Consider the following 14230-nt stretch of genomic DNA (forward strand, 5'->3'; position numbering starts at 1 on the left):
TTGAAAAACGCCATCAAAATTTACCTGACTGGGGATGGAAAATTGACCACGTGTCCCAACACATTTTTCCATGATTGTCTGAGCGATTAAAGAAATCGTATAAATTTCATTTTTTTATCATAACTTTTTTATTATTAGCCCTGTTGAAGCCATTTTTCACCACACAATGAAGAAAGATTAAAGAGTTTTCAGTTAAATAAATAAATTAATTAATTAATTAATTAATATTAATTTAATTAATTAATTAATCAATTAATTAAGTAATTGTCATCCAAGGTCATCAATCAGAGATCATCCCGGTTCAAAGGTCATATGGGGTCAACCGGGTCCATGGGGTCAAAGAGATAACACCTGTCGCTGCTCCACCAGCATTTTACATTTCTTACAACATGTTTGTGGCAACTTTCTAATAAATTGAGCTAACTATTCAAACAGTATACAATCAGTTAGACAAATACAATTTGCACATTTCACTAAAATTGTTTTACAATTGTTCAGACATAACTTAAGTACATCTTGTATCTCTAATAGGCCTACCATCAACAAACTAATAATTGTCAAAACTTTGTTATCATTTTTATATTTAATTACCACCAACTACATTTTATTTGTATATGTTGACAAATAAAACGCCATGAGAATACATACACTTGTATTTCAATGATTCCTGATTCTTCAAGTCTGTTTCCATGCCCACAACGCATCCAATCTCCTCTCTGGACCAGACGCGTCCCTTTTTAAAGGGTTTTTTTATTCAAGATAACTTTAGTACAATCTTGAAAACTGTAGCCCTAATACGGGGAAAAGGGACCCTGTAAACTATACCACCTCGAACCCCTAATATACGTATAAAATGTTATTTGGGGTTCCAGTTTTGGGGTCTCAGCTAACAATCAATCACAACGCCGCTAATACCACATCCGCAATGAAGTGATTATACGCACATCGCGCATCCAATCGTTGTCAACGATTATCTGACGGCAGTCTGTATGATAACTGACCTCATAGAAAAGGGCGGCCTATTTATTTAACATGACACAAAGAGGTACGGGGCAACTTACTTTATTTCGAGCTATCTGCAATTGCATCAGCAGATAGGCGAGGAACTGTTGACAGGAACAGTCTTCAGTGAACGGCTCTTTTCAGAGCCACCAAACCTTTTATTTTAACAGATAGGTGGGGTCTGCTTGTTTTCTGTTAAAGCCATATAATGTGTGATTTGCTTCGCAGCGACGCCCTCAATTTTACTCGGATTTCTACTTTTTGCATAATTATAATGCCCAGTGGTGTACTAAAATACCACGTAAAAGACTAAGCCTGAAGTGCTTTAATTCAGTATCGAAGTTACGTAATGTTACTATGTCAACGGGATCACGCGCTAGAGTAATGAACCACGATCGAAATGATCACCACATAAAGTATATGGCACTCGAAGGCATACCAAAGTAGCGTGATCCGGTAACCAAGAGAATTACGTAACCACTTCGATGCTGAATAACAGTAAAATTGAACTTTTTATATTAAAACCGAGCGCGATGCTCCGTGCAGTATTACATATAATACGATCGGCGAGCGTAGTACACGCATTGTAGGCGCTGGAATTAAATCGTAATTTTCTTCGTTATACCTCATTTGTTTGGCTCGAAATTAAAAAGGGATAATGTGATCAGTGAAAACAAACATTTAAATAGGAATCTACTCTTTATGCAAATCACACATTATTGTTTTAACAAGTAGCAGTCTGCTGTGAACGACTCTTTTCAGAGAAATCAGTAGGAAAGGGTGCATAATATCTCATTTTAGCTACTTTGTCCTGCAGAGGTCAGAGCTACTCCTGACGAAAGCTTGACAGTTCAAAACGGCGAATCCGCTATAAAACTTACTAATCGAGATGATGTTTCTTCCGCAAGAAAGTTGTATCTGCGGAGATACGACTTTCTTGCATGCAGTTAAGGGGTGGGCCTATGGGAATAAAGACCAAACAAACATATTCTTGTTTCTGCCATAATATGGTAGTCTTTCAACCCTTACACAAGTGTATCAAAAACACTCTGAATTTGAATACCTGCTATGTTGTCAAGTCTGTATCCCGTGCTTTCTATTCCATTTCCATGGCAACGGTCACGCTATTTAAGGATTTTTGTGATTTTTTACCTAAAAATTTCATATTTTAAGTAGTTATTTCTTGAAAACTAAATGGAGTAGAAACTTCATATTTGGTGCACAAAACACATGTCACAAGGATATTTGAAATATGTAAATAAAATACATTTAATTTTTGGGTTAAAATGCCTTTTTTTTGTGATTTTTGTTCACTTTTGACCAAAAATATATAATTTTTACATGGGAAATTTTTTGAAAAATGACTTATGCATCATGGAAAGTGTATCAATTTACTAAGATAGATATTTGAATCAAAAAAGTCAATCATAACATTCATCTGTAACCTGTGGTTTTGAACTATGACCTCTTGGCATTCATAAGTAGGCCTAAAATGCATGTTTTTAGTGATTTGGCCAAAAAGGGGCCATTTTCACCATTTTTTGCAATCTCTTGTATTATTAGGAGAATTCAAAGAGAAGATAGTTTCCATGGAAAAATTACATTTTTTGGTCAAAACTGTTGGTCAAAACTGAACAAAATTTCCAAAAAATGGCATTTTTTCACATAAATTAAATGTATTGAATTATTTTAAATCCATGCATCATACGTTCTCTACACCAAATATGAAGTTTCAACTCCATTTAGTTTTCAAGAAATAGCTGGCTAAAATGTGCATTTTTAGGCAAAAAATAACAAAAATCATTAAATAGCGTGACCGTTGCCATGGAAACGGAAAAGAACGCGTGGGTTACAGATTTGACAACATGGCAGTAAAGATTCTCCAGGCTCATTTTGATATATAATTCAGCTTTGCGAGTCACCTTTACCACGAATTCGTTAATTTAGGCACTTATGACATTTTGGCATCTCTACTGTAATTATATATTTATTTGTTTATTTACTTATTTATAGTACAATATACGGGACAATATAGTCTCTGATTAACTGCTTCATTACTCATCAAATCCTTACCTTGTTTTTGTCTTCATTGTTTACTGTGGTTTCTTCTATTTTCCCTAATCGGTCTTTCAAGGCACTTGTGACAACTACGAGGAAAATAAAAGAATATCAAAATAAATATTATTAATTCTTTCACACAATAGTATTTTCTAAACTCTTTTACCTTAGTTGTTTTTTGAGCCTGAATCTGAAGCTTGCAAACATGAAGTATAAAAATACAGACAGAAATAACTTATTTTTACAAACCCTTACTTTGACTACCTGCAAATGGTGGCGAATATATGGTCCTTTCCTCTCCTTTTCTTCTTCGACGCGATGATACAACCCTCATAGACGTGCTATCGTCCTCTTCCTCCTTGATATCAAAGAATATCAGTCTTAATGAACAGCAACATCTCAACAATATGCATATCAATAATAGTACAAAAAATATCAGTTTTATGCAGATATATGAACTATGAGCCATTTCAATTATATACAATACCATTATCAAGAAACAGCATAGTGTCAAATAGATATCAATAAACAAACACCAGAAAATTATGAATACCTGAACTTAGAACAATGGCACAATGGATGCGTGTAAGGGGTGAAGAGGATGACTAATAACACACACAAGCAAAACTAGATATTCTGCAGTCTAAAAAGACTTCGAAGTCCATCCCTGACCTCGAAAGGACCTCTGATAACCTTGAAATAACCTTAGTACTTTTGTAAAGAATCCATGCACTAAATTTCATAGCAATCCGTCTTATTACAATATTTGACATTTGTTTGACCTTTGGTGACCTTGAAATGGCCTCCATCATCTTGAATCATATCAACATCACATATATAATTTTTCATTTCAATTTTACCCCCTCTTGACCCCACTCCCCCTTGTTTAAGCCAAATTTGATAACAGCTGTATAATGCACCTAATGCTCGAGCCTTTCTGCTATTATTCTGATGATCACAACACTTAATATTAAACTTTAAGGTTATTTTCAGTCCTAACCCTGTAAAAATCATATCATCAGAAAAAGAAGAAGAAGAAGAAGAAGGTATTTGAAGGTATTTGTTGAATGAAGGGTCTCCTTAATGACCTTTGACCACAAATTGGATGGATGTATTATGTGTTCCAGCTAAGGTCACTGCATACGTGTAGGTCACAGCTCTATGCTACTTAATTTGTGCGAGAAGTAGTATTTTGAAGGTATATCCTAAATGACCTGAAGTGCCCCGTAAACGGCTAGGTAAGAAGAAGAAGAAACCACTGAAAGACAATAGGCCTGCCGGAGTTTGGCTAGACTTAACGATAGCTGTCACGTTGGCGCAATGGTATGGGCTCTGCCTTGTAATCGGTGGATTGTGAGTTCGAGCCCTAGCGGTGCCATCGTATGGTGGTCTTGGGCAAAGCGCTTTACCTTACTTGCCTCTTTCTCTCTCTACCGATGGATGAAATGGGGAGCTGTTATGAATATTGTCCACTGAGCGCCGCCAAACGGTATAAGCATGCCTTAGGCATTGTATGGCAACTGACATATTCTAACGACAGCGGAATAAATGTAAAGCGCTTTGGTGTATGTACACATGTGAAAGGTGCTGTATAAATAACTATGTGAGTAGTGTGTGAGCCCGGGAATTTGGAACTAATTTGGGGGAGGGGGAATGTGGGCAAAGTTGCACTGCTATACGTAGTTGACATCATGGGTTACACAAAAATGCGTGATAGCATTATTAATTGGCGGGAAAAGATCATCGAACTTTGTACAGGGTCAAATTTCAAAATTGGTCAAATATAGTTTGAAGTATCTAGGATGTACTATTCTTGAGTTGTTACCTAAAAGGTAACTTTTTGGCTCAATTGGGGGTCAAAAATACCAAAAGTGCTTCGATTAAACAATGTTGTAGGAAAATCGTTGGGACAGTTGATGTTTTGAAGAACAAATTGTTCTGAATTGAACCTGAGGCTGAAAATACGTATGGTATGTTTCATAACTCATGTTATGTACTTGCTTACTCCCCCCCTCACCCGGAAAAAATGTTTGAACAGATATTTAGCACAACCACTTTTTACTATTTTTCAGCATTCAACATTGAATAAGGGTAGCTGGGATGCATGAAATAAACAAAGTATCAAAAGCGTTTCGCGCAGGATTGCAAATTGTGTCGTTACCTACGTAATGCCACAAAATTGTTCATTGTCAACAGGTGTTAATGGTACTTGACCTATTTTGCCTAGAACGATGATTTCATTTGCACACATGCATCAGCTATAGCTAGTGTTATAAAAGTTATTATCCAGAATTGTGCTACTTCCGGTTTATAACCAAACGAAGTAGCAAAATGCTGCTACTTCTGCCAATTTCTGACAAGGATGCCACTTGGACACCAGGACCAAGGACTGATGGCACAAATATCAAGTGACCAATTCAAGGTCAAATGTCATACGGGGGTCATTATGACCGAAAATGTGATATATTAGTAATATTTACTTAAAATGCTAATATTACATTGCACGATGACGTTACTTGAACACGTGCTTAAGCTATAGCCAATGTTTAAAAGTTATTATATAGAAAGGTCAAAGGTCATTTAGGGGGCTCTTCCAGTTTATAGCCAAAATAATAAATAAAAAGCGCTGTGATTTATATAGCGCTACGCACAGGCACAACGCCTAGATGTTGATCCACAAACCTCAGCACACTTTACAGGTTGTCGCTGACCACTACTGCCCCACTACTGCCCCACTTCATTTAACAACAATTCAAGGACTTTGCTGCTACAAGAACGCTTACCCAAGACGACATTCCACAAAAAACCTTCGCAACCAGGATCAGCGCCCCGAATTTTGTTCGGGTTACAATGAGACAAGTAGCAGTAAGTTCTTTGTCCAGAGGAATTTCAAGCTAACTCATTTTTTTCCACGAGAGCGTACTAGGCACCTCTAGGGTTCGAGTGACCCGCAACCTCTCGCATCATAGTCGAACGCCTTATCGATTGAGCTAACTTGAAATACTCCTGCTTCCACAAACTACAACGACGTCATATAATTAGTGGCTGGTACCACAAAGGTCAAATGAAAACTTGAGGTAAAAGGCCATACAAATGTGTCAGATGTGTCACTTCAAGAAATCGAAAAGCATGTTACATTAATAAAATAAAGGATCTATTGATGTACTGACCTGTTCTTCTACCACTCCTCTTTCAGCATCACAATCACTTCCAGGCTCAAAATTCCAGAAACTCATCATCTCCGGCATCATGGTTATAATCTGTATGAAAATAAGTCGGATGTGGCCTAAATAATCAACATAAATTAAATCTTCGATCAAAAATCTTTTAATTGTTTTTTCTAAGTCTTCAATTGACTAATTTCCCTTTAACCTAGGGTACTAGCAATATTAGAAACACTGCACGACACTATTTTTCAATATCATTTGAAGTAATCATTGAGTTTATAGCACGGGTATTATCAATGTGCACTTTCTGTTAGAAGCATTAAGAGTTTCTAGATGATTTTAAGACGTGGAACCATTTTCGATTTGGCCACAAAAGGTTATACAGGGGTAAATAATTTAAAAATAGGCTCCGATGTTGTTGAACCAAAGTACTCTGATCACAAATATGTAAAGTTTATGCTATGTATTGAAAAACCTAAATTTAGGTAAAATGTCACATACGTGGCTGAACATGAGTAAAAATTTAAACTTAAGTATAGAACTTTTTAACTTATGGTATATAACTTGCCTTGTAAAAAGTTATGTGCAATGGAAGTCAAAGGTCAACAGTGGCCTACATGTATGGCCTAGGCAAACAATGGCAAAAGTATTATTTTTCAGAGTCTATTCAACAACAGGAACAATTGGGTTATTGTAGCATAACTCAATACATGGTATGAAACTATACATTTTTTAATCCTTGTGATCAGACAAGTAATTTTGTATATCGTTCAACAACCTAAGGTCAGAGCATTTTCAATTTTGTACCCCGCATGATCGTTCGTGATCTTCAGCGGTCACCAGGGATCAGATCCAAAATGGTTCCATGTCTTAAAATCAACATTGGACCTTGTACTTTATGTGTGAAACTCATTCATCTAACAGAAAGTGCACAATGCTGCAGGTTAGCAGCTGTACTATTAGGATGTTGCAGAAGTTCTTCAAAGGTTGGAGGCCGACGGCATGCTCACTTCCATGCGCCTAGTGCACATGCTCCCGACATAATCCCTTTTGAGAAGGTCATCGCCTGGAAAGTCCATTCATGTTTATTCAAACGAAGCGCCTAAGTTTGAGTCTTTTGTCTTGAAGTGTGACCAATAACCCACTTGGCCAAATGGGAAAAATTTTGCATCATTTGCTTACACATGCCCTTCTTTAAATTGCCCATTGATACATATGTCCCGAGCTATTGGTGCAGGAGTAACCAATCTGACGTTCCCGTCTGAGCAAGAAATACAATCGATATATGTGAAGTTGTCATTGAAATCTCTAATTATATTTGTGATGTGCGCCCTTACACTCATGCAATAAGGGGAAACCACATAATTAGGCAGACAGAGCCGTCGCTAGACCATTTTCTCAGGGGGGTGTGGAGAAATAATGTTTGCTGGTATTAATTTTGTCGCCATTGTCGAGCGCGAAGCGTGAGCTCAAATGGACCAGGGGCTTGCCTTGGCTCCAGGGATGTACCGGAGTTACCGGGCGGTCAAAATTTCCAAATCGTCCCACTGATCTTCTTTTAAAAAACTTAACCGGGACAAATTTGCAATTTCAACTTGATCCAAATTGACGACAATTGTGTCCTAAAATCGGTCCAAAGCAAGATCACATTACAAATTTTGGTCAATTTTTCCCGGTATTTAGAGCCAGTGCAGCAAACTTCCCCCGGACGGTACGCTTCTAGCAGAGCCTCAGGAAACTCATGAGTTTTAGGCTTTGAGGCATCAGGTGAATTGCCCTAATACTCATTGGGATAGCCTTAATAAACTTCTCAAAAAAAGTTTGGAAACTTTCAAAAACGGCTGCATATCAGAAATTTTGGAAATCTATCTCCACATTGTTTCATATCAGTGAAACCGTTGTTCTTTGCTGTCAACAATGACATTATCATTTGTGACGATAACTTATTCCACGACTGAGTAACTTTCTTTGAAAGACCAGAGAGGTCTCAAAGAAAATGCGCCAAACTGACCATTGTCTGCGCTCATCTTATTGCTTTGAATGGATGAACGAGTGAATAAAAGAATGAATGAAAAGTTGTTTGCCGTACATCATGTTTGCCAGGATGGTTCTACATGTGGATTCAAATGGATCAACGCAAGTCAATCTCTCTTGCTGGTCGCTTCTTCATAGTGGTCACTTGCAAAAAATATTCTAATCAACCATGGTTCGATTATCAGATCTGGATATGGCTCGAGCTATTGGTCAGCTTGAGGCTGGCATACCTCGGAATCAAAGTGCGGCAACTTTTGGACTTTCCCGCAGTATGATCTCCAAGCGGAAAGCCAAGTTTCGTCAGACCGGAGATGAAGACAGACCCAGAAGTGATCGCCCAAGAAAAACAACGGCTGCAGAAGACCGGTACATCAGACTGGCAACACTTTGAAACCGTTTTTAATGAAACAGTGTGATATTCCTTATTCATGTTTACTGATGCAAATGGCGCAGACAATGGCAAATTTGCACATTTTGTTTGAGACCTCCTTATCTTTCAAAGACAATTACTCAACCATGGAATAAGTTATGGTCACAAATTTGGTGTCATTTTTGACAGGAAAGAACAATATCTGTATTGATATCAAACAATATGGATATAGATTTCAAATATTTCTGATATAAAGACGTTTTGGAAAGTTTCCAAACTTTTTTTGAAGAGTTTAGATCGAATTATAGATAGGATTGAATTACATAGCTCTGATGAAAAACGGATTTCCTAGGAGCTTTTTAGCTGATCTGCTATCAGAAAGGGATAAATGCGTACGACGCGCGTGAAATTTTGCATTTTTAATGGGTGGTGGGATACACACATAGGCCTACATGTATTTTTTCAATCTTGCAAAATCATTAGTTCCATATCCCTCTTCCTCGCTCTTTCTCTCCAGGCTCGATCTCATGGATATCTATTTAACTCACCATAGGTATTCCTAGGAAACTATCCATTGAAGACAATTGTTTTTGATGCTTTTAGATTAATGTCACCAAGATCTGTCGCAGAAAAAATAACATTAGTACATGAATGTATATCGGTGTTAAAAGTTAAAATGTACGATTAGGCGACGAAAAAAGAAAACCCTGTTCTACGGGCCCGACTGACCCAGATTTTGAACAAATTGTGAAACAAATTTCCTGTACAAATGAATGCCGACCCAAATTTCGGAAATTTCAGGAACAAATTTTTTTTTGTATTTTCTCAAATTGCAAATTATTTACAGATTTTGGTGATTTTTTGGGTCATTTCAAAAAAAAAAAAACAAAAAAAGCCGACCGACCGACCCTACTTGAAAGGTCCGTCCGCCCGTAGAACAGGGTTTCTTTTTTTCGTCGCCTTACCATCAAATATTTGGTGGTTCTTTGCTCAAAATGGTACAATGAAATTAGTAATAATAATAACAAGGTTAGTGAAACAAATCCCGCTGGGATTTAATGTCTGAATTATAAATTTATGTCAAAAATGCTGTTTTAGTCTGTTTATATACAATGAACACAACAAATTTGTCTGATTCCATTTAGGTATAAGTTGAGACATGTGTGAACATTACAAATACAGGGTGTCCCATAGAAGAATACAGGGTGCCCTATAAAAAATTACCAGGTAAAAATTTACCTTTTGGGGTTTGTCACAAAATGTGCATATAGCGGTTGCATTGTAACTTTAAAATGTCTATGGTAAGTGTGTAGCCTACTATAGATATGGGTGAACATGGGGTTAACACGCGTGAGGGGGTGGGGGTGTGTGTGTGTGTGTCAAAAGTCAATGGTAAGTGTGTAGTCTCCTATGTGTGTTTGCGGTATACAGGTGTAGGCCAAGGAGCGTTTATAAAGATAATTTTCTCACAATTTTGCGTTGTTAATATGGAAATATCAATGCGTCAAAAGCGGTTTCTCATGTCTTTGGACCGATTAAAAACCAAGACCACAGGGCGCTTTGCCCCTTGCACCCCGCTGGGGCCTTCCGCGGCTCACAGACACCCGCATGATATTAGCGTTGTTTTTATATGGAAATATTAATGCATCAAAACCAGCCTGTCATGCCTTTGGATGCACTAAAACCAAGAGCTTCTGGGGGCTTCGCATCCTGACCTCCACTGCGTGTAGAAGTGTGTATTTTTATGGTACCCAGTGGTGAGGAATTGGAATACATGAAATCCTCACAAAAACAAACCAATCAATATACGATGAGGCCAGAAACATGGCAAAACATGTTGAAAAGGCTAAATCAGTGTGGACATGGAATGAGGTTTGCACAATTCTGGTGGAAGACGGGGGCAAGATCATCAAATACAACAAAAATGCAAGTATCAATTGTCGAGGAGATCAAGAAGATTGCTCACAAGCACTTATAATTATGTCTGAATTAGAAATGAAACTTTAACAGAAAAATAATCTTATGTATATACTTGTTGATGTATTAAATTGTTTAGTAAAAAAAGTCCATAGTGATTTATGAGGTATTAATTGACTCATAGTATACGGTACGTATATACAGAGGTTTCATGTAAAAACTTAAACTATGCTTTAATGTAGTTATAAATAGACAGTGACTTATTATCGTCGCAGAAAATTTGCACATAGTTCATTTTTATTTTTCAAATGAACTCTGTGCATCATATTATTTTCAGATTGGTAAGCTGGCAAGCACGCCATTTTGTTTTCATCTTTGAAAAGCAATACAAGCATCATGCATGTAGAACTGTAGAATTTTTAGTTACACCTTTTCGATGTAAAATTAATTTTCTCGGCCAAATGAAAAGCAATCATTTTCATTTTTTCAGTAAATGTCAGGAAAAATTGTAGTGCTTGATACTGTATTTTTTTTCAAATTTTAGTGTTAAACTTAGGCGTGAAATTTAGTCATTTAGTGTAAGATTTTCGATTTTGATAGGCTTAAACTCTGCCCGCGAGCCTTTTTTTTTTTGATCAACCTTTTAGCTTTTCAAAGTAAGATAGTTCGCTAATGAAGGATTTTTCCCAACTTTCTAACGCACATCACCGTGAGCGATATATCATAGTTTTGTCAGAATTTGCGTTTTCATTTCACCATTTTTACTGCCGGCTGGCCATTTTTCAAAATCAACGCGTGAAATCTAAGGCTAATACTAGCATTGTGGATCGATATCCCTGGGTTTAATAGGAATACCGGCATGGCTACAGTGTTGCTAGAACTTCAATATAGCAAAGAAATTCCCAGGCCTATTATAGCGCTCCTACTGATCATGTTTAACCAGAACACTCAATTGGGGATTTGGGCTACCAAATCGCTGGTCGGGCAATTTGCTTTCAATGGAAAATTGACCTGGATAAACAACAAAGGAAATATCGACTATTTCTGCTGGTTGCTCTCGAGATAAAAGTACTGACTTTGACATTTTCGGAGCATGAAGGGAAAAGGGTAAAACAAAAACGGAAATTCTGACAAAACTATAACATATAGACCCACACGATGTGCCTTACAGGGGTGGGAAATATCTTTCTATAGCAAACTATATTAGTTTGAGACGCTAAAACATGAATTCTGTAAAAAGCTCGCGGGCGAATTCAAGGCCTATAAAAAAAAAAAATATCACACTAAAAGACACAATTTGATGCTTAATTTTAACACCAGGATTTTAAAAAAATGTATATCCAAGCACCAAGTTTTTAACTGACATTACTGAAGAAAAAAAAATTATTGCTTTATATTTGACCGAGAAAAGGTGTATCTCTGAATTGTGCTGATTTTAACATGTATCGATCGACTTTTAGCGCGACTAAGCATTTCTAAAGAATCGGTTGTCCAGGTGGCTGACTGAAGTAACCCGTTAAAAACTTCATACAATTTACTACTTGAATACGTTAAATATAATGGCTGCGGTGGCAACGCCTCAAAATCGGCTTAACCTTGTCCGCACACTGTCAATCCTCATTATTTTATTTTATATAAACCTTTGATTTTTTTTTATCTTTACATTTGTATTTTTTCTATGTCTGTTTATAATCTAAATACTCGTGATGTCTGTGTTGTGTGCTCGAAAATTGTAAAAAAAAATGCCACAAAGTTATATCATGCCAAATATGTACGGGATATGTACACAAAAATGTACAAAACTCAAGCCAAAACAACTAAAATGTTTAAATCCTAAAGAGCATGAAGAGTGGGTGTGCTCAAAATGCTCAAACAACACTATTCCTGATTCTTATATTGAAGAAGATGCAAATGACTTAAACGAGAATCCTCAATTTAATGTCACTGAGGTAGACCTCAAAAATATGATAAAATGGTTTTTAATCCTGTACGGTTTGATTGTAATTCAACGGAAAAAAGATATAACGATGTAGTAAATGATGATACGGAAAGGAGTCATGAATGCTCATATGTTACCCTGAACAGTTTTCCTCAGATTCTCATTCTAGTATTGGTAAATTTAGTTTCCTAAATGTTAATATTAGAAGCCTATCAAAAAATTTCGAAAAGCTCAAAGAATGCATTAATATATTGAAGAATGACTTTAGTGTAATTGGGATATCAGAAACTCACCTTAAAGACAAACCAAATGACTTTTATAACATATCTGGGTATAAAGTAGAATATACAAATAGAATTGCAAGAGAGAAAGGTGGCGTATGCATGTATGTATCTGACAAAATTAATTATAAACTACGAAAAGATCTTTGTATTGCAAACTGTAATTACGAATCCTGTTTTATTGAAATTGAATGTAATAATGCTAAGAACATTGTAGTCGGAGTTGTATATAGAGCACATACGTCTATTGATGACTTCATGACAGATATTGATCCCGTCTTTAAGAAACTGAATTCAGAGAAAAAATCAGTTTATCTCATGGGAGATTTTAACATTGACCTTTTAAAAGTAGATACCCATAGACCTACTCATGATTATCTTGAACTCATTTATTCTTATTCATTATTACCTTCGATATACAATCATACCCGACCTTTATTTGCCAAATACAACATTTTAAATATAGAAGATAATTATGTTTTCTCTTGAACTCGGTGTATTTATGTACACGAATTCCATACATGAGCTACCTAATTCATTTAATGAGTATTTTACCAAACGTTCTGACATCCATGACTACCAGACAAGACGAAATAATGATATCCCATTAACAAAATATAAAAGAGTTTTTTCCGACCATTCCATTCGAACGAGCGGGCCCATGTTTTGGAACTCTCTAGATAAAAAAAAATTAAAAACTCAAAGTCCATAAAACATTTCCGCAAAAAGCTTAAACAAAATCTTATCTCTAAGTACAATATTAGGCCATTCTGGAGCACTGTAATTTGTCATGTCTGTTAGTCATTTTTATTTATATTTGTTGATTTCATAATCTTTGTTTTGTGTTTTCGTCAGGGAAAGGCCATTCTCAGGCCTTATTGGCCTTCCTGCCTTTTCCGCCATATTGTGTTTCTTTTGTACTTTATTGTAATTGATATATTTTTGATGTAGTTGTATATTTTTATATATGGAAATAAACGAATGAATGAATGAATGAATGAATGAATGTGCTTAGCCTGAGTCGACCGGCCTATCTCGAATAAACTCGCTATGTGTGGCTGTTGAAGAACTGGTGGAGAAGAACTAGTAGTGCTACTGCCTATAATCATGCACGATTCGGAACGCGGCTAGGAGAATCTTACTATTATGCTCTAGGCAAAAAGTTACAAGCAGGGTCCAACGATTTTCGCGGCGCGAAATCGCGCGACGTGCCGCGAAATTATCTTTTCTCCGCGCAATTTCATTTACTCCACGAAATTCATGTTTTTCCGCAAAATTCTCCATGAAATGTGAACAGAAATGGTCTTTTATTTGTCTTCATTGAAACATCAGCCTTGTTTGAAGCGTCTCAGTACAAATGACCATACGGGGACGTGCCGCAAATATGGGTAGCATTTTCAGCCTCTTGGTATATCAATGACCCCTTTTTCAAAGCCTATTTTGGTATATGAATGGGTCCTTT

The sequence above is a fragment of the Amphiura filiformis genome, chromosome 13 (assembly GCF_039555335.1).
Source record: "Amphiura filiformis chromosome 13, Afil_fr2py, whole genome shotgun sequence".
NCBI lineage: Eukaryota > Metazoa > Echinodermata > Ophiuroidea > Amphilepidida > Amphiuridae > Amphiura > Amphiura filiformis.